General features: G+C 45.9%; 1 protein-coding gene across 3 annotated transcripts in view; it reads left to right on the forward strand.

Annotated features, from left to right (window-relative positions):
• The first annotated feature begins 1,713 nt into the window (after window positions 1–1,713).
• MYO1H (myosin IH) overlaps window positions 1,714–21,233 on the forward strand; it is a 114,743-nt gene continuing 95,223 nt past the window's right edge. For all 3 annotated transcript variants that reach the window (XM_042962814.1, XM_042962817.1, XM_042962818.1), the window contains exon 1: window positions 1,714–1,833. The gene's annotated coding sequence lies outside the window, so the exon portion shown is untranslated. The remainder of the gene's footprint in view (window positions 1,834–21,233) is intronic.

Consider the following 21,233-nt stretch of genomic DNA (forward strand, 5'->3'; position numbering starts at 1 on the left):
TCATAGGTCACTTTCCCAGGGCAGTTCTACAGAGTTTCAGAAGCAAATGAAGAGAATGGAATGAAATTCCAGGTTCTTTCGAATTAATGGGGGAAGGGCAGAGGAAGGCTCTAGAATCCAAATGTCAAGTCGTGGAAAATGTGGACTTGCAAAATAGGAATCAGAAAAACCTGAATCCCTTCCAAGCCTCTTTTCAACCGCAGCTCAGTTACTTTATTGTTCAGTTATTTATTTATTTATTTATTTTTAAACAAAAAAGGTAAATAAAAAAGCTGTGCTTGACGTGTCATGTATGTTTCTCTGGGAGGGCCAAATTCCCACTTGCAAAGGGGAATAATCCCTGCAGGGCTCCCGCCCTGGAAATGCCTTCAGAAATGCCACATGCCCTGGCTGGAAAACCAATCCAACCTCCCACCCCACCCCACCCCCCACCACATACACACACAGTCTTAAAAAAAAAAAAAAAAAGAAACAAAAACACAAAATTTGCCGAAGTTTCTCAAACTTCAACCTTGAAACAAACACAGAAACCCACCCAAGAATCTCAGTTCCACCCCAAAAGTCATTCAGGGATTCCCGGGAAGGAGAAAAGGGGAGAAGAGAGAGGTAGCCCCCACAGCCCCTGCGCCCGGGGCTCCACCCTGGAAATGCAATGCAAGGCAGCAAAGCCGACCCTGCAAGGCGGTACCTGGAGCCGATCCTCGTCTGGCCGCCGCTGCAGGCGCTCTTGGGGCGGGCGGGGGTTCCGGAGGGGGGCTCCCTCGCGCTCGCCCCTCGCGTTCAGCAATTTGGCCGCCGTCGCGGCTCGAACCGTTTTTAAATTTCCCTCTCTGGAGCTGTCCAGCTCAGAGCATGCGCAGTAGCCGTGCAGGGGGCTTTTTCCCCAAGGGTCAGTTACAGGGCAGGGTCAAGGGGACTGCAGCGAGTGTTTCCCAGCAGCCGCCAGCCTTGCACGCCCCGGGGCTCTAGGTGGGGTGGGGTGGGGCGGGGCGCAGGGGTGGGGACACCCCTCTTCAAACTTTGCCAGCAGTGGCCGCAACTGCATGCCGGCGAGCATGCGTTGAGGAGCAGTGGGAGGGCGATTTAGACCAAAAGAATTAAGTTGCAAAAGGATGCCGGGTGCATTAAAACTTGCAACCCGTCACTTCCCCGGGGGGAGAAGGCGGTGGGTGGGAGGAGAGCTCGGCGGCAAACTCCCCTTTCCCCCTAAGCCGGGACGGGCCTTGAGGCCGCCCGGCGAGGTGGGGGGGCCCAGGTAGACGCCGATTCCGGCTACCTGTCCCTTTAAGAAAGTTGCGCCCGCGGGCTGGCGCGCGGCGGGCGGGCGGGGGCTGCGGGGCCGGGAGCGCTCGCGCCGGGCGCCTCCACCTGCCGAGGCCTCGAGGGGGGGGGGGGGGCGGGCCGAGCGCGGCGGCCCGGCGCTGGGGGGCGGCCCGGGTCTGCGCGCCGCACTCCCCCCGCCCCCGGATCCCGCGTGGAGAGTGAGTCCGCCTGGAGCGCGCGTGCGCGCGCGCGCGCGGCTGGGCTCGGCGGCCGAGGCGCTCGGGGTCCGGGGCCGCGAGCCGAGCCCGCCGAGCCGTTGGGGGCCGGGTCCCGCCGGTGCGCCCGCGCTCCCGCCTTCCCCGCCGCCCGGCCCGCGTCGCCTGCTGCCCCGCCCCGCCCGGCGCCCGCCGCGGGAAAGGTGGCGCGGACCGCGGGCGGCGGCGGGCGGCGCGGGCGCGGACAAAGGTCCCCGCGGCCCCCCTTAGGGGGCTGGAGTCAGTGTGATCCCCCGAGAAAGTCTGCCTTTCCGGCGCCCTCGCTCCTGAGCCTCCGTTGGAATCATTTGCCAGAGTAATGACCACACTAATCGTCACGGCCACCCTTGGCTTTATTTCCTTATGTATTTCTACCTCCTCGTTTATTCTTCACGCCGGCCCCTTAGACGCGATGGTCCCCTTTTTGCCTATGGCGAACCTGACGCTCTGAGCGGTCACGAGGGGGCCGAAGGAGCACGGCCAGTAAGTGGCAGAGTCCGGATTGGAACCCAGAGCGGAGAGACGCCGCGGCCCCTGCACCTACAGGTGGACGTTGGGCTCGAGGCTGCGCCACTCTGGCGGAGCCAGGCCGGGCGCCCAGCGCTTCTTGAATTTCCTGTGGCTGCCCTCGCGTTCTGCATCCCCCTAGCAGGCAAGGGAGCCGCGTTTCCACGCCTGTGGTTGGGAAGCGTGTCCTAGCCCGTGCTTAAGTCCCGCGAGGAGCCGGGGCTCCCTAAGGCTGGGTGTACCTGGATTTCATTGCTCATTCAGGCCGGCCGTGACCTTGGCGCTGGTCCATGTCCTCCTGAATGGTTTTCCTTTAACACCTGGGCGCCCTTATTCCTTTCTTCTCTGCCAAGAGTAAATAGATCACTTGCATTCTCTGGTGGGGGAATGTAGTTTACGGATGTTAGTTAAGGTCATGGTCATGAAACTGTTTTCATTTCTCTCCGACCTACCTCTATTGAAAGTTTGCATTTTGCCTGTTTATAAAAGTCGTTAACATGGCTTTAAGTGTCCCTTGGTGACCTATAATTAGAGACCAATAATTAATTCCAAGGTTAAGTGGTAAGCATTCAAAGTATTTGAGTTTATTTCTGTTAATCCTTAATGGAGTTGTGTGTAAACAGAGGTGACTTCACAATCTCCTGTTGAGGTAACAGCCCTTTTCACTAAGGTACAATTTTTTATCTCCACAGCAGTTTGGAAAGAAAGTCTCTCTTCTGAAAGTTGATGGATTCAGTAAAGCTTTTTAAATAAAATGCATCCAGTCTGTGAGTTCTGCAGACTCGTGCACTATGGAAAAGCCAAGCAGGGACCCTTCCTTAAAAGACAAAAAAAAAAAAAAAAAAAAAAGAGGATGTTCTGGAAAGTCCTCAAAACCTCCCCTTTTTCTTGAGAGAACTTGGCTTTGAAAACTTGGCTTCCCTACATGGGCTTTTGGCTGGGAACTATGGCCATTTTACTAAAGACTTGACATTTTAAGTTCTCAGCCTCAGGAATGGTTGGTGAAAATATTGCCACTCAAACTTCTACTGTTGAGGGTATTCAGAAAACCCAGGTAACTTAGCAGAAACCCTTCTTTTTGTGACATGCGTCTATTTTTCCCTTTTACGAATATTTCTCAAGCCTGTTGAATTGTAAGAGTCACCCGGGGTGAAATTAAAACCACAAAAGGGAAGAGCTGGGGAATCCTTGTTTCACAAATGTCCCACGTGATTCTCAGGTAAAGTGTGGACACCTGTAGCAGGTGATCATGAAGTTCACCTGTGTCCATGGCTCTGTGGCTCCTTATCATTTGCTTCTGTGTGGGGAGGGTCTTAGATCCATCCTGACTTTGCAAAGGTACCTGCTTTCCTGCTAGCAAGATTTCTAAAAGGCTCAGCAGACGCTCTGTTCACCAGACCTCTGATTTTTATAGAAAATCTGCAGAAAGGAACAAAAGCAACAGGTATGTGGCTTTTCTCCTTACGCTCTGGATTGACGTAGTGGAAAATGCTCTAATCTGGGCCTGAGTTTGATACGTGTTGGTGGTTGAGCAGTAGTTATTTGTCTGATCTCTTCGGAGCTAGGGTGCCTATGGCTGTGGGCAAAATATTTGTTTATGATGTTAACGATGAGCTTAAAACCCAACTCCTTCATACGTGGGAAGACCAGTTCCTTGTGTGCAATGTGTAAGTATAGCGTTCGTATTGAAGGATTACAGTATATTCACTTAGCAAGTTAAAGCAGCTTTTTTTTTTTTTTTTTAGCTCAAGTAGCCCGATTTTTATCACACGCCCTGACCGTTTCTCCTTTAATTCCAAAGTTTTTGACTTTTATTTTGCTTAACTGTTCTGAGTTTCCCATGGTAAAGAGGGAAAGGGAGTGTGGTCAGAATTACATGACTTGTAGCGATGAATAGTTCTCTGTCTTCCGCTCTGACCTCTGGCTGGTACAGTGAACCGCAGGGCACATCTACGAAGCAGAAATCTCAAGGTGGTGTTTTTTTTTGTTTTTTGTTTGTTTTTTTCCTCATAAATGACTATACTACAGCAAACCCTCAAGGCCACAGCCTCCTGGGCTGTCTCTGGCGCATAGTAGGCACTCTGGAGATTTACAGGCTTTTAAAAAGCTTTTTTTCTTGTGTCCCATTGCTAAAAACTAGTTAGGTGGCATTTTCTTCTCAGAAAGTTCTGGACAGAAAGCTTACCCGGTCTTTACTCCCCAAGGCTCATGGCTCTCTTAAAAGTACCTTCTGATTCCGATTTCTTAAGAGGTAGGTTCCCTAGCATTGGGAAGCCACTGTTGAATGTCTGAACACAGCTTTCGAAGACGAGAGCAGAGTTTGTTGTTTTTCTGTGGGAGACCGTGAAAGTCCACTGGTCATTGATCTCCTTTGCTCCTGTTAGCAAGACTGATACGTGTATTATGGTTCTCTTTGGGAACGCATTTGTAGAGGAACTGCCGCTTCGAATTGTCCTACGTCTTATTTAATAAAAGGATGCTAAATCCTCCGGTGTTTCTAGGAAGGGAATACTATAATGTTTTTGTATCTTTGTGATCTCCTGCCTCTCGTCTGAAACTCCAGACCAGTTTCCACCATTGTCCTGTCCGACTCTTCAGAAAGGTTGTGACTAACTTAAAAAAAAAACAAACAAACAAAAATTAAGCCTGTTAAAGAGTGTGACCCTCAAATGTGCACTGAGCAAATTGCCGGAGACTTCTCCGCGTTTTTCTGTTTTTTTCCCCCAACTGCCTTTTATAATAACCTCACTTCATTGTTTATGGCAATACATCTAGGCTTTCCTTTCTGAAAAAGTTGTTTCTTTTGGCCGCTTTTTTGGAGTGCCGAGAGAATAAAAACCAGAGGCCGTATTGTCTGTGACTTCGCAAAACAGAACTACCACCAGGTGGTAGGTTCTGAGGCTTATTAATCAGGATAAGGAAAAACTTGCTAACAGTGACCGTGATCCCAGGCTGGCCTGTCTCCTCTGCTGGTAAATAGTGCCCTCACCCCAGCTGTCGATACAGAGACTGGGCACAGGTGAAGGGGGATTCTGAAACCAGAAACCAGTTGGATGCCACCTCTGAAGCTCCCCCAATGCCAGAATTCCACAGTATTCCTTGAACTTGAATGCCAAGTTGGTCTATATAAATAATTTTCTGGACCAAATCTCTGCTGCATTAACAAGTAATATAGGGGCGTCTGGGTGGCTCAGTCGGTTAAGTGTCTGACTCTTGGTTACGGCTCACATCATAATCTCAAGGTTTGTGAGTTCAAACCCCCCATCGGGCCCTGTACTGACAGCGCAGAGCCTGCTTGGGATTCTCTCCCCTGCCCTCTCTGCCCCTCCCCAACTTGTGCACGTGCTCACTCTCCCTCTCTCTCTTGCAACATAAACTTTAAAACAGATATTTAAAAAAAAAGTTATATTTACATCTAACTGATAATCCAGAGGAGTGAAAAAATAAATGCTTTGAGAAAAAACTTAATCCTTTATCCATTTCAACACCTATTATCTTGATAATGACCACATTGATGCTGCTGGGTGGTTATTTTCCTATCTGGCTTAAGTTGAAAAGCATGAAACAAAGCATTTAGAGATGCTTAGAGATTGAGAGATTTCGAGCATTTAGAGATTTACAGTAAAAATGTGTTAAAAGGCTGGGCCATCTCTTGGTCAAACAGACCAGTCAAGTTGTTTGGCATAATCTTCACCTGAAGCATGTTTGATATTGGGCAAAGTGAACAACCCATCCTCATAACATAGCAATTCCATATGAATTGGAGTATGTATCCAGAACCCTCCGTTCCCTGTGGACGCTAAACACAGGGAGGGCCCTCCAGGAGGAGGTGCTCCCTGAGGCTCAACTGGTTGGAGAGGACAGCGGTGGCTCCTGTCTCAGTGCTGTCCCTCTCTTGCCTATCCCTAGCTGCAGGGCTTTGGATGAATTCTTCCCCCTTCCTTGGTTCTCCTATCTCTGCAGGGGAGTAACGACGCCCATCTTGCAGGGCTGTGTGAGGCTGGGGGAGCACGCCTTCTGTGGGGTACGTATTCCTCGAACCAGGTATATGTTTCAGGTGGTTTTGTGTGTTTAAAGGGACTTCTTATTCGGTTGCTAGATTCTTCTGGAAAAAGGAAGGAATCGGTTGGGTTGCTTTGGGAAACTATCTCAGATTTTTTAACCAGGAGAATCTGAACTTAGGTAGGTCTCTAGTGATCCGAACGCTTTGACACAGCCTTCCCCCGGCTTCTAGGGAGAAGTTACTCATGACCCCTCACAACCGTGCTGTTTTACGTATGAAAATCTAGTCAAGGGCCTCATCGTCTGCCCAGTCCACAGTCTTACCCAGTCTAAGCCCTCACCTTCATTCCAGGAGGAAATCCTGCCGGGCAATCCCATTTGGGGAAGGCTGTGTTGTCCCTCCATTCCAGAATTGATTTCATCTGGCCACTTTGTGGCTCTTGTATTTTCTCGTTGTGCAGGGTAATGGCTGCAGCCTCTAGATCTGTGATGGGGGAGTAGTTAACATACAACTTCACATCTAATCTGAGTCTACATTATTAGACAGAATTGAGACTATCACTCTATTCTGTGTTCCATTTTCTTTGTCTTTTTCTACTGGCTTCGATGAGAGATCCTGAACCAGAGGTGCGTGATCCACAGACAGGCTTTGGCTCAAGGGCTTTAAAACAAACAAACACAAAAACTTAAAAGCCGGCATTTAAAAATCCTTCAAAAGCTAGGACTTCCAGCCTTTTTTTTTTTTTTTTTAAAGATGTTTATTTTGAAAGAGAGAGAGTGCATGTGCCCATGTGTCCACAAGCAGGTGTGGGGCAGAGAGAGAGGGAGGCAAGAATCCCAAGCAGGCTCCATGCTGTCAGCGCAGAGCCCCACGTGGGGCTCGAACTCACGAACCGTGAGATCATGACCTGAGTCGAAACCAAGAGTCGGCTGCTTAACTGACTGAGCCACCCAGGCAACTCTCTAGGTTTTCTTGAAAAATGGGAAAAGCTGGCCACTTGGCCAGCAACCCCACGAGGCAGTCATCAGCTGGGACTGAACACAGCTGCCCACAGTTAGAGGGATTGTCCTGTGCTCTTCGATTTGCCCCTTGCCTGGCCACTTCCTTATTGCTCTGCCCTACTGTCTAGGTCTCAGCCGTTTGTTTTTTGAACACGTTTTTTAATTGCTCTTTGTTTCTCTTAGAGTGAAGACAAAAATAAGATGTGTGGGCACACCCATGTTGCTATTAAAAGCCGAGAAGGATCATCAGTGGTTAATAAAGATGATCTACCCTTTTCCCCCCACAACTTCCTCTGCTCGATGCTGTGCTGAGTGCTTTGCGCATCCAGCTCGGTCCTTAGGATGCTGTGAAGTAGGTGTCATCCGCCCCCACAGGAGAGATGAGGAGATCCCTTTGATTTTGGCTTAACTGATCTGTTCCACCTGACCTGACCGTGTCAGGGGATGGGGAAGAGGTTGTCTGGAGGACCCCTCCCTTGTACTTTTCCACACCAGGTAGTTTCTCATGGGCGGGGCATCTTAAGCATCTCTTAGGATGTAGGGCTTGGGACCAGGCAGGTCCCACTGGTAAGGATGCAGCTACGTCCCAGGAAATTGCTACTGGTCACACTGACCCCAGGGAGGTCACACACCGTTTATGGGCTTGAGTCAAATAAATGGAGTTGAGCACACTAGATGTGCAGACCGCTTCATAACTCTTTCTGCTAAGCCAGCGGATCTGACCTCTCAAACCACTGATCCATAAGGGAACATCTGAACCCACCAGAAGAAAGTTTGGGGGGAAAATAAATTTGCTGTATTTGTTTGAGTCTAATGGAAAGGCTTCCTTCTTAAAGTAGGTGAAAATATCTGGTATCCTCACTTTGGTTAGACTTCAAATAAGTGCATTTTTTGAAGGTAATATATTTTGAAGTGGGTAGTTACAACGTTTGGAGTAATACCTTTTGTGTAATTAAGACATGGGAAAATAGCATGCCTCTGTGCCTCGTGAAAAGGAAAACTCTGCATGCTTCAGGCCAGCTCTTTTTTTTTTTTTTTTTAATGTTTATTTTTGAGAGAGAGAAAGAGAGAGAGCTAGTAGGGGAAGGACAGAGAGAGAGGGAGACACAGAATCCGAAGCAGGCTCCAGGCTCTAAGCTGTCAGCCCAGAGTCCGATGCGGGGTTCGAACCCGTGAGCCGTGAGATCACGACCCGAGCCGAAGTCGGACACTTAACCGACTGAGCCACCCAGGCGCCCCTCTTTTTAATATTACAGACTGTTCTTGCAGGCATCTTCCTTTGTGCACAAAAAGATCTTTAAATGTTCGTTGTTCAACAGAGAATCCAAGCTCCAATTTTTCGCTGCAAGCCGCTTTCTCCTGCAAACAACAAACAACCCTGAGGGTTTTTAAAAGACTGTTCAGGGAACTCTGACTACCACTATTTCATGTTTAGATCCTGTTCCCCAGTAACAAAAAGCAGCCTGCTCTCTGACTAAAAGCCCCTTTCCCAAGGCTCTGGACCAGGTTTTTTGTTGTGCGTCTTTCTTTCTTTCTTTCTTTCTTTCTTTCTTTCTTTCTTTCTTTCTTTCTTTTTCTTCTTTTCTAATATCTTTCCCCACTGATGTCTAAAGTGAATAAAACAGAACAGCGCATAAACTTGTTCATACATAGCACTTGGTGGACACTTTTCTGCTTTTTATTGCAAGGTAACAATCCCGGCTGTTTGTTTTAGAAATGGTAATGTTGTATCATTGTAACAAATTATACTTAAAAATCATTTAGTGTGAAATTGCAGATTAATCCCATAGGGATGGGGTATTAACAATCACCCAGCCCTTTGGAGCATACAGATGGTGAATCTGGGATTTACAATAGGAACAATCACTGATTACATGCCTGGCTGTAACGGACAAAAAGGCCTCCGCAATTTCAGCTTGGAGAATACGGCGGAGGTCCTAGCGCCTGACTTGTTTGGGACGCTTGGTTCCGGAGAATGCCTGTTTCATCACCTAGCCCGTGTGAGAGACGGGTGCGTTCTGCGTGCTTTGAAACCCACCAAGTGCTTCTGCGGAAGGGATGCCTCGGTGTGCCTGTCTCTAACCCTTCTAAATTCCATTAGAATTCGTTGAAAGAGCATGGTCACAGTGGGGTGTGCAGTGGGAATGCGGCAGATGGGCCGGGCCAAGAGAGCTCATTGTCAAAACCAGTACCTGCTGTTTGCAAATCACTGGGAGGAAAGTTGTCATGCACGTGGACCAAGGGCCAGGGAGGGCTGTGCACTTCGGAAATGAATCTGCACCTGAAATGAAAAGGATTCCCAAGTGCAATGCCCCTGGTTTTGAAAATCCTCTGGTGGAGCTCCAGACTGTGAACCCCATGACATGTGTGTTAAGAAAAGGGGGTACTGGGACGCCTGTGTGGCTCAGTTGGTTGGTTAAGCGGCCGACTTCGGCTCAGGTCATGATCTCCCGGTCCGTGAGTTTGAGCCCCGCGTCGGGCTCTGTGCTGACTGCTCAGAGCCTGGAGCCTGTTTCAGATTCTGTGTCTCCCTCTTTCTCTGACCCTCCCCTGTTCATGCTCTCTCTCTGTCTCAAAAATAAATAAATATTAAAAAAAAATTAAAAAAAAAAAAAAGGGGGGTACTTATACACACAGTCCCGAGTACAGACCATGCTACAATAAGTGACCGGCCAGTATGTGCTTGGGACTCTGAGCAAGTAAGACCAAATTCTTTCAACTATATATGGATTTTTAAATGTTCATTATTTATTTATTTTTATCTTTATTTTATTTATTTTTTTTGAGAGCAAGAGAGACAGAGTATGAGTGGGGGAGGGGCAGAGAGAGAGGGAGACACAGAATCCAAAGCAGGCTCCAGGCTCGGAGCTGTCAGCCCAGAGCCCAACACGGGGCTCGAACTCACAGACCGCGAGATCATGACCTGAGCCGAAGGTGGACAGTTAACCGACTGAGCCACCCAGGTGCCCCAATATATTTCTTGACTTTTAACGACATATTTAAAAATGCTAAACTTGTAGAATCAAAATAGCCATTTCAACGGTAGTTTAGGTTCATATATATACAACCTCTATATACGCTCAAATAAGTCCCCCACCCCCCCATCTCTGCTTTGGTTTCAGATGCAAAGGTAAGAAATTTTTCAATCAAAAGAACAAGTTGTCTCAGAAGAAAACCAAAAAGCTGGAATGCTTAAAAGATTGAATAGAATTCTCTTGACTTTTCAGGGGTGGCTTCTCAAAAACAAAAAACCATTTATCCAAATGAACGCTCTATTCCAAATATTCTTGATCCGAACATTGTTTTGTTAACAGTGCTCTGAGCAAAATGAAAGCACACAAGTGGATGTTGTCCTGGAGAAACTGCTTTTGCTTTTAGGCAAATGCACCCCACACTGGTTTTGTTGCTTTTCCTGAGCCCAGGGATTTGTGACCCCGATGGGCCAGCTCAGTGATAATGACCCTGTCTTCTCCATTGGACCAATTAAGTACCTTCCCAAAAGGGTTTTACAGCTCCATCTTGGGGGGACGCTTGTAAGCTTCTCAGGATTATTCTAGAAGTGCTTTGCAACTGGTCCTTATTTTAGCCCTGCCTAAAAGGAGACGGGTTGAACAACGTTTTGCTCAGAATGATCGGTACGACCTTAATTGTCACAATTATCAATGATACTAGTAACTTGGAGACAAGGCACATTCCTCGGAAAAAGTCTGTTTTATCAACTTTTGAGACCCTTTATAGCATCAGATCTAAAGTAGTTGGTGGTACACTCCTTTAGAAAGGAAGGATTGGCCCCAGCTCAAAAAATTTAATTGTAACCAATGGTGTAAGGTAATTATCCATGAGTACATTCTGATATAAATGATGAAAGAAATGGATAAATGCAAGAACAACAAACATTCCTTCCAGAAGAATCCCGAATATTCCACGTAGACAACCTCCATATCCTGGATGGGAACATGAATCTTCCCTTTCCCCCTTCACTGTTGGGCTTGTCTTCCTGACCCCCCCCCTCCAACTTCCAGCAGTTAGAGAAACCCAGTAAATTCTATCCTGGACCAAGTGATGAATACTAATGTCAGCAGTGATGCCCTGGGGGGTCCCATGCACCCCCTGGTAGGATGTGACGGGATGAGAAGCCACAGGGGCATTTCGCCACTGTGGTAATCTTCCTTAAAAACAAACAAAACAATAACTTCAGTCTACTCATGAGGAGAATGTTTGACAATCCCCAATTGAGGCTCATTCTACAAAATACCAGATCCATACCCTTCAAAACCATCATGGTCCTGAAAAACAATGGAAGTATAAGAAACTGTCCAAGGGAGCACCTGGGTGGCTCAGTCGGTTGAGCATCAGACTCCGGCTCAGGTCATGATCTCTCGGTTCATGAGCTGGAGCTCTGCGTCAGGCTCGTTGCTGTTGGCATGTGGCCCGCTTCAGGTCCTCTGTCCCCCCTCTCTCCCGGCCCCTCCCCTGCTCATGCTCTCTTTCAAAAATAAACCAAAAAAAAATCTTTTAAAAAAATAACAAAAAAGAAACTGTCCCAAACCAGAGGGGACTGGCTAGGACACAGGAACTGATGCCACATGGGTACCCTGGTTGGATCCCAAGAGAAGACCAGGACATGGTGGGAAAACCGGTAACATTTGATCCAGTCTGGAGTCTAGTTTATAGAAACGGACTGCCATTGCTGTGGCAAACATACCGCGGTAATGTGAAATGACAACGGGGAACTCGGGGAGGGGTACGTGGGAGGTCCCTGTGTAATCTCTGCAACTTTTCTGTAAATCTGAAACGTGTCCAAAACGGTTCATTTTGAATCCAGTAAATGACCCCTCCACGTTTGTCACAGTATGATTTCTAATAGCCAAGAGGTGGCCGCAACCCAAGTGCCCAACAATGGAGGAGTGGGTAAATAGGATGTGCTCCACCAGGGGCGCCTGGGTGGCACAGTCAGCTGAGTGTCCAACTCTTGATTTCGGCTCGGGTCATGATCTCGTAGTTCGTGAGTTTGAGCTCCAAGTTGGGCTCTGTGATGTCAGTGTGGCGCCTGCTTGGGATTCTCCCTCCCTCCCTCCTTCTCTCTCTCTCTCTCTCTCTCTCTCTCTCTCTCTCTCTCTCTCTCTCTCTCAATAAACGAGCAAACAAACTTAAATGTGATATACAAGAGAATATTCAGCCTTAAAAGGGGAGAAGATTCTGTCATGTGCTACAACACAGAACCTTGAGGACGTGATGTTAAGTGAAATAAGCCAGTCACAATAAAGACATATGCAGTGCCTAGAATAGTCAAATTCATAGAGACAAAGCAGACTGGTGTTGCCAGGGGCTTGGGGCAGAGGGAAACGGAGGGCTACCATTGAATAGGTTTAGGATTTCCATTTTGAAAGATGAAAAAGTTCTGAAGGTCTGTTGCACGACGAAATGAATATCCTTAGTGCTCCTGAGCTGGACACTTCACAAATGGTTAATATGGTAAGTTTTACATTCTATTTTTACCTCAATTTAAGCTTTTTTTTTAAATCAAAAGAATGCATATCACAGCTGTACAAATTAAGAAAGCCTTTGCTTACCATAAAAAAAGTGTGTCCCAGTTCTCAGCGTTGGTGCTATTGACAATTGTGCTTGATGATTCTTTAAGGTGGGGGAGCTGTCTTTAAGGTGGGCATTGTAGGACATTTAGCATCCCTGGCCTCTACCCACTAGATGGGAGTAGCACCCTTTCCCCTATCGTGACAGCCACAAATGTCCTCAGACATAAGTGTCCCCTGGGGCTCAGGGGGAAAGTTGCCCCTGGCCCAGAACCATTGGTCTATTGGAAGAGTGGGAGGTAGGGGAAGGAAACAGATTTAAAAATGATTGTATAGGGGCGCCTGGGTGGCTCAGTCGGTTAAGCATCCGACTTCAGCTCAGGTCACGATCCCGCGGTCCGCGGGTTCGAGCCCCGCGTCGGGCTCTGGGCTGATGGCTCAGAGCCTGGAGCCTGCTTCCGATTCTGTGTCTCCCTCTCTCTCTGCCCCTCCCCCGTTCATGCTCTGTCTCTCTCTGTCTCAAAAATAAATAAATGTTAAAAAAAAAAAAATGATTGTATAGACCTTTGCTGTCCAATACAGTAATCGCTAACCGTATGGGACTATTTAAAATTAAACAATTGAGGGGCACCTGGGTGACTCAGGATTTAAAGAATATTTTAAGCATGCGACCTCATAGTAGCAACAAAAACCAAGAATTAAGTAGACATTAGCCCACCTTGATGATGCTACGCTAAATGAAGGAAGCCAGTCACAGAAGCAAAAATATTGCATGGTTTTACTCCTGAAATCCCTAAGAGAGTGCAACTCCTAGAAACAGTAGATTGGTGATTGCCCAGGGGTGGCCACAGGGGGACATGGGGAGCTGACACAAAGGTGTAAAGGTTCGATTATGTAAATGAGTTCTAGAGATCCGTACAATGTGATGCCTGCAGTTCTCTGTTAAGAGGGCAGATCTCCTGTTAGAGGTCCTTACCACAATAAAAGTAAATGTTACGTGCTAAAAGAAAAAAAAAATAGCCAAAGAATCCAAACCATTGTTTTTTTTTTTTTTTGAGATATAATTGACAAAATTCTGAGATATTTAAGTGTACAATGTGACGATTTGACACAACTATAGAATGGTGGAAGCGTTCCTCCCGTCAAGTTAAGTAACCTGTCCATCACCTCACATATTTACCTTTTGTGTGTGCATTTAAAGGACATTTAAATTGTCCTCTCAGCAAATTTTAATCATATGACAGTGTTACCGACTGTAGTCAGCATGTTTTACATTAGATCCTCAGGTCTTCCTCATTTTATGACTGAAAGTTTGTACCTTTGGACCAACCCTTCCATATTCTACTCTCCTCCAGCCTCTGGCAACCACTCATCTACTGTTTTATCAAGTTTGGCTCTTTTTGATTCCACACATAAGTGATGCCATGCCCTTAATGTGTCTTTCTCTGGCTTATTTCACCTTGCATAATGTCCTCTAGTTTCATCCGTGTTGTTGCAAAACGCAGGATTTCCTTCTTAGGCTAAATAATATTCCATTGCATGTGTGTGTGCATGTGTGTGTATGTATAGATCACATCTTCTTTATCCATTCATCTGTTGACAGACACTTAGGCTGTTTCCATACCTTGGCGATTGTGAATAAGGGCGCAATGAACATGGGAGTGCAGTTACCTCTTCAAGATTGTGATTTTGTTTCCTTTGGATATATACCCAGGAGTGGGCCTGCTGGATCATATGGTAGTTCTGTTACATTCTTGAGGAACCTTTATGTTATTTTCCGCAAGAGCTGCACCAATTTATATTCTCACCAGCAGCGTACAAGGGTTCCACTCTCTCACTTCCTCATCGACCTTTATTATCCCTTTTGTACAGACATCCCTACAGGTATGAGATGATCTCGCTGTGGTTTTGATTTGCATTTCCTTGACGATCAGTCATGTTGAACATCTTTCCGTGTACCTGTTGACCATTGTATGTCTTTGGAAAAATGTCTAGGCAAGTCCTTTGCCCTTTTTTTTTTTCCATTGGGTTTTTTTTTGCTGTTGAGCGGGTTCCTTGTATATTTCGAGTATGAACCCCTTAGCAGATAGGTGGTTTGCAAGTATTTTCCCCCATTCTGTAGGTAGCCTTTTCATGTTGTTAACGGTTTCCTTTGCTGTGTGGACAATTTTTAATTTGATGTAGTCCCGCATGTTTATTTTTGCTCTTGTTGCCTTGCTTATGGTGTCAAATCCAAAAAAATCCTTGCTAAGACCAATGTCAAGGAGCTGTTCCTCCGTGTTTTCGTGTATGAGTTTTATGGTTTCACATCTTTAATCCATTTTTAGTTGATTTTTGTGTGTGTTGTGAGATAGCGATCCAGTTTGTTTTGCATGCAGCTGTCCATTTTTCCCAATATCATTTATTAAAAAGACTATCCTTTCCCTATTAGATGTTCTTGGCTCCTTCGTTGTGTATTAATTGGCTCCTTTGTCATAAGTCAATATATGCATGAGTTTATCTCTGGGTTCTCTGTTCCATTGATCTGCATCGGTTTTTATGCCAGTACCATAGTGTTTTGATTACTAGAGCTTTGTAATATACTTTGAAATCTGGAAGTGTGACGCCTCTGGCTTTATTGTTCTTTCTCAGTATTGCCTTGGCTATTCAGGGTATTTTGTGGTTCATACAAATTTTAGGGGTGGTTTTTTTTTCATATCTATGAAAAATGGCATTGGAATTTTGACAAGGATTGTAGTGAATCTATAGATTCCTTTAGGTAGTATGGACATTTTAACAATATTCTTCTAATCTATGAACATGGAGTATCTTTCCATTTATTAGTGTTCAACTTCTTTCATCAATATCTTAAAGTTTTCAGTATACAGATATTTTACCTCCTTGGTTAAACTTATTCGTACGTATTTTATTCTTCTTGATGTACTATAAGTTGAATTGTTCCCTTAATTTTTCTTCTAGTTCATTGTTGCCAAGGAGTTTTATGGAGAAAAGCTTTAGAACTCTTAAAGGTCTGGAAGGAAGACGGGAATAAATGGAGAGAGAGGTTTTCCATGGATGGAATAATTTTTTATGGTGGTAAATATACATAAAATTTACGATCTTAACCATTTCTTTTTTTTTTAGTCTTTTTTTTTTTTTACATTTATTTATTTTTGAGAGACAGAGAGAGACAGAGTGTGAGTAGGGGAGGAGAAGAGAGAGAAGGAGACACAGAATCCGAAGTAGGTTCCAGGCTCCGAGCTGTCAGCACAGAGCCCGACACGGGGCTCAAACTCACAAGCCGTGAGATCATGACCTGAGCCAAAGTCGGACACTTGACCGACTGAGCCATCCAGGCACCCCTACCTTAACCATTTCTAAGTATACATTTATGTAGCATTCAGTATATTTACGATGTTGTGCGATCATCACCACCATTCATCTCTAAAACTTACTCCTCTTCTCAGACTGAAACTCTGTCCCCAACAAACACTAACTCCCTCCTCTTTGTCCCCAGCCCCTGGGAACCACCATTCTTTATGCATTTTGCTGCTCCAGGAATCTCCTGTAAGTGGCATCCAGATTTTTGAATCTTTTACGACTGCCTTGTTTTGCTTAGCATGATGTCTTCAAGATTTATCCATATTAGAGCGTGTGTCAGAATTTTCTTCTTTTTTAAGGCTGAATAATGTTCTATTGCACATGTATATAAATGTACATTCTGTTGCCTGTGTAATGCACATACAAATACCACGTTTTATCTGTTGATTAGACACTTGGGTTCCTTGTACCTTTTGGCTATTGTAAATAATATTGCTGTGAACATGGGTGTGTAAATATCTGTTTGAGCCCCTGTTTTCAATTCTTTTGGGTATATACCTAGGAGTGGAATTGGTGGATCATATGATAGGAGACTGCTCTTTAAAGCCCCGAGTACAGAATCTGTGCTAGTCTGCTTGGGCTGCTATAACAAAACACTATAGATGGAGTGCCGTATATGACAGACATTTATTTGTCCCAGTTGTGAAGGCAGGGAAGTCTAATCAAGGTGCTGGGAGATTGGGTTCTTGGTGTTGCTTTTGCAGAGAACCGTCTTCTTGCTGTGAGCTCACGTGGCCTTTCCTTCGTGCCCTTCTTAAAAGGGCACCAATCCCATCATGGGTGTTCCACTCTGGTGACCTTATCTAACCCAATTACCTCCCAAAGACTTTACCGCTGAATATCTTCACACTGGGCATTAGGACTCCACCTCAGGAATTTGGGGAGGACACAAACATGTGGTCCATACTAGAATCCTTCTAGATTTTTATCCTAAATCTTTTACAGTTTCCTCCCCTTTACTAACTTCATGGAAATTAACACCTGGGCCACATTCTCTTTGTAAGACCTACTGAGGACTGTGTACTTGAATTTCATCAATGTGCTTGATGTTGGAATGACTTAATTACAACAGCAAGCTTAATGAGGTACAAATAGGTTTGGGAAAAATACAGGTGATTCTTAAGCGTTCAGTTGAACCTGTGGAGACAGAAGCAGAAAGTCCTGTCTCAGATTGTGCAATGCGTGTATGTCACTGGAGATCTCATTAAAAGGCAGGTTCTGACTGGGTAAGTCTAGGATGAGGCTTGAGACTGTACATTTCTAAGTGCTCCCAGTCGGTGCTGATGCTGCTGGTTCCCAGACCTTAGGTAGCGAGGTTCTAGAAGGTCTGTTGCTGCTTTTGAGACTTCAGCAGATGTGGGTGTCCTCCCACGTGTTCATCAGGGTTGGGAAAGCGGTGGCTAACTTTGGGATTGGACTGATGGTTTTCAGTTAAGAGAGTATATTTGTCATGGTTTCAGTTATTACTGGGCATCAATAAGCCATCCCAAACTTAATGGCATAAAACAGCCACCCTTTCTTGTGCAGACTGATTCTGTGGGTAATGAGTTCCAGCTCGCCTGAACCTGGTTTCTCGATGTCTGGGTCCTCAGTTGGGAAAACTGGAGGGTTGGGATGGGAGTGACTTGGTAGCTGGGCTCAATGTATCTAAAGACTCATTCACTCTCAAGTCTGGTCCCTGGCTGGGTGGACTGGAGAACAAGAACCTGCCAACCAGAAGGGCATGCCTATACCCTCTCCATACAGCGAGCTTCTTCTCAACATGGTGGCCTCAGGGCAGCCAGACTGCTGATGACAGCTGTGTCTTTGACCTAGCCCCAGAAGCCATACGGTGTCCCTTCTGCCACGTTCTGTTGGTTAAAGTGAGCCACAAGCCCATCTAGATTCAAGAAGGAATTAAAGGCCATCTCTTATAGAGGAATGGAAAGATCTAGAAGAACAGGTGGAAGGGGGCGTATTGTAGTGACCATCTTTGGAAAGAAAATACAACCTGCCAAACTTTTAAAACTTCTTTTTTTCACTTCTAGATTAAGATATATTTTAAGTTTATTTTGAGAGCGTGCACACAAGCAGAGGGGGGATAGAGGGAGAGAGAGAATCCCAAGCAGGCTCCACGCTGTCAGTACAGACCCGGATGCGGGGCTCAAACAGGAGATCATGGCCTGAGCCCAAATCAAGAGTCAGTGGCTTAACTGAGCCACCCAGGCACCCCGAGATTAAGCTATTTTTGACAAAATACAACACGTTTTCAGTACATCTCCTTGATAGTAAAGTCATCGTTTTATTGGAGGTTAAAATCTTGCTCAGGGACCCAGGAGTGAGGGATGATGGATTCACACTGAAGTCTTTCTACATGTATCACCCTGAGGGCCCCTTGGTTCTCCTCCTTTAAGGCTTTCGCGAGACCATTGCATCCTTGATAACTGTTGTTCATTCTTGAGTAATGGGCCCCATCCAGACAGGCCCTCAGATAACACAGAAGTGCTATCCACTTGCGGTGGCCTTTGTGAAGAGGGTAATCAGAGTCCTTGGGCACAATTTGCTTGACTGTCTCTACCTGTCCAGGTGCTCTCCTTTTCCACCAGCTGAACAGCTCCACCATTGGGCCAGTTGCCCAGGTCCCCCACAGTTTGTAGGAGACACTGCTTGCTACGCCTCCCTCCTCCACTCCATTCCAGTCCCGCCACCTTGGTCTCACTCCTTCCATTCCCAGGCTAATGAGTCTAGTAGACAGTAGTGTTGATTTCCTTTCTTTGTTGTAACAAATGTGCCAGGTTATGTAAGATGTTGTCATTATGGGGAACTGGGTGAAGGATATAGGGAAAGTCGGCATTGTTTTTGCAACTTTCTGGAAGTCTATAAATACTCCAAATAAAGTGTGTGTGTGTGTGTGTGTGTGTGTGTGTGTGTGTGTGTGTGTGTGTGTGTAGGCACACATTAAACGCAAGACCTAGGTGAAGTCAGCCACGTGTCTTTGTCAGTGTTTTTAAAAACAATCCTTTGAGTGATATAGTCATTATTAGAAAGTTTTAATATTTAATAGACACAATGTTTGGCTAACAGTGCATATCTGAATGTGGCAGATTATAAGTGGCTGATGGATGAACGTCTTGCGGGGTTATTCCTACTTCCTTATTTAATAGCTGGGTTCACAAGGGCTTCTTAAGCCTGAGTGACCCATGCTTTGTTGCCGGGCCTGGCCCAATGACCCCTACCAAGGCCCCTGTCCCAATTCGTCTATCAGAGAAAAATGAATCTATTTCAGGAGCTATCAGTCCTCATTATCTCTAATTGGGTCTGGCGGCTGGAGACAGGCCTCATTATTTTTAATTGGGGCCCATCATTCTAGAACAAAACACCACCCAGTTGCATGCAGATTATGTGGGGCTATGTGTTTGCAAGTTCAAAGTGAAATTGCATTGTGGGATTTCCAGGAAATCACACTATTTTCTGTCCTTTTGTTTCACCTAGCTTTAGGGTTGTAATCTTGGGTTGTTCCACCAAAAATAACAATGGAATTGGGACTGTCTCTGTTTATATCAGAGGGTTTTTGTTGTTGATGTTAGCACGTGGGTAGTTGTAGTATAAGTTTTTTTTTTTTCAAAATTAATATTATAATACTGGATATAATCTGGCAGATTGCTCATTTAAGTATCATTTAAATGCTGCTTCGGGCATGGCATTAGGCCATGGATAAAATTTGCCTTGTTTAGAGGGACTCATTTTTGCTCATTTTAATTTACTATAAAATAGGTAATCCTTCCCATAACACATGCTTTTGCGTTCCTTGGCTACCCTGCTAAATCATCAGTCGGTCATTTCCTACTTTGCTGAAGGAGGAAATCCATTTTAGAAAATCCGGAAGTGTCTGTGTCCCGTACTGATTGCTGGAGTCTTTGGCTGTTGCAGCTTCCATACTATTTCAACGATCCATGATGGCAAGTAATTTCTTTTTGGACAAGCTTTGAATGCCTTCCAAAGGCTCTTGGAGGGGTTGTTGCCGCTTGGAGATAGAAGCTGTGAGGTCCGGCACGGGTCCTGTCCCCTGAGCGTGCCCGTGTGGGGCGGGGTCTCTGAAGTCCCTAGACGCCTTACCAAACACTCAGACACAAAATCTGGGCCCTCCTTAGAGCCAAGGGCTGTAAGCAAAGCAGACCGCCCTGGAAGGGGAATTGCAGGAGCAGCTTCTTGCTTTGCAGCCTCAGGGATACTTTTTAAGACCTTTCAGGAAAGAGAAAAGGCCAGGGCAGGCCTAGCATGGAATGTGAAAGAATCAATATGGCAGGGGTCAGCTCCTCGTTCCCATGCCATGATTTCTCTCGTCCACGCTCCGTTTTAGGATGTAGCTCTTGGGTTAGCTGGGGGTAGTTGCTTTTGTTTAATTTGCTATTAATGCGGGGCGCCTGGGTGGCTCAGGTCATGATCTAGTGGTCTGTGAGTTCAAGCTCCGCATCGGGCTCTGTGCTGATGGCTCGGAGCCTGGAGCTTGCTTTGATTCTGTGTGTGTGTGTGTGTGTGTGTGTGTGTGTGTGTGTGTGTGTGTGTGTGTGTGTGTGTATGTGTCTCCCTCCCTCTCTGCCCCTTCCCTGCTCACACTCTTTCTCTGTCTCTTGCAAAGATAAATAAACATTAAAAAATTAAGAAAATAATAATTTGCTATTAATGCTTTCTTATTTTAGGAAATAAAATATGCTCTATTTCCTAGCATATACGTGGCTTACCCCGGTAGGGATTTTCTGCCACCCTCTTGTGTTTGAGATTCCTTCTGACATCTCTCTTTATCTCTAGTAGACAGTCCAATTAGGTGCTGTGTCTTCTGATGACAGATTTGCCATATGAAACAGAGACTTGTCACAGACCTTCCTGAGGTACTCCTGAGTGGCTGAAGACTGAATTCCCACTTGTTAAAACACACGAAGAACATGTCTTCTGGCGCCCTTTGTTCTAGGGACACTCAGCGAATATTTACCAATAAGGAGGAAAGTAGGTCAGTAGTCACTAATGTCTATAAACAGGGGCACTGTTTTCCCTGCGTGTATGCAGCGCATGTTTGCAGTTCGAAAAATAAGTTTGATGTGCCTCCTGACCCCCTCTCGAAGAGGGAAATTTGCCCCCATTTGGAGTGTCAAAGCCTGTGTACGTGTGACCTCATGAACCGTGATACTAATCCTGGGAAGTGGATATTATCCATGTTTCTGCAAGTGAGAAAATATGGCTCAGAAAGGTTAAACGCTTAGCAAAGCCGGAACCAGAGCCATAGAAAACACCAGCGGAAGCTACTGCCTCTCACCGCCTCCAGCTGTCCCTGCTTTTC

Source organism: Panthera tigris, chromosome D3 (assembly GCF_018350195.1).
Source record: "Panthera tigris isolate Pti1 chromosome D3, P.tigris_Pti1_mat1.1, whole genome shotgun sequence".
NCBI classification, from domain to species: Eukaryota; Metazoa; Chordata; class Mammalia; order Carnivora; family Felidae; genus Panthera; species Panthera tigris.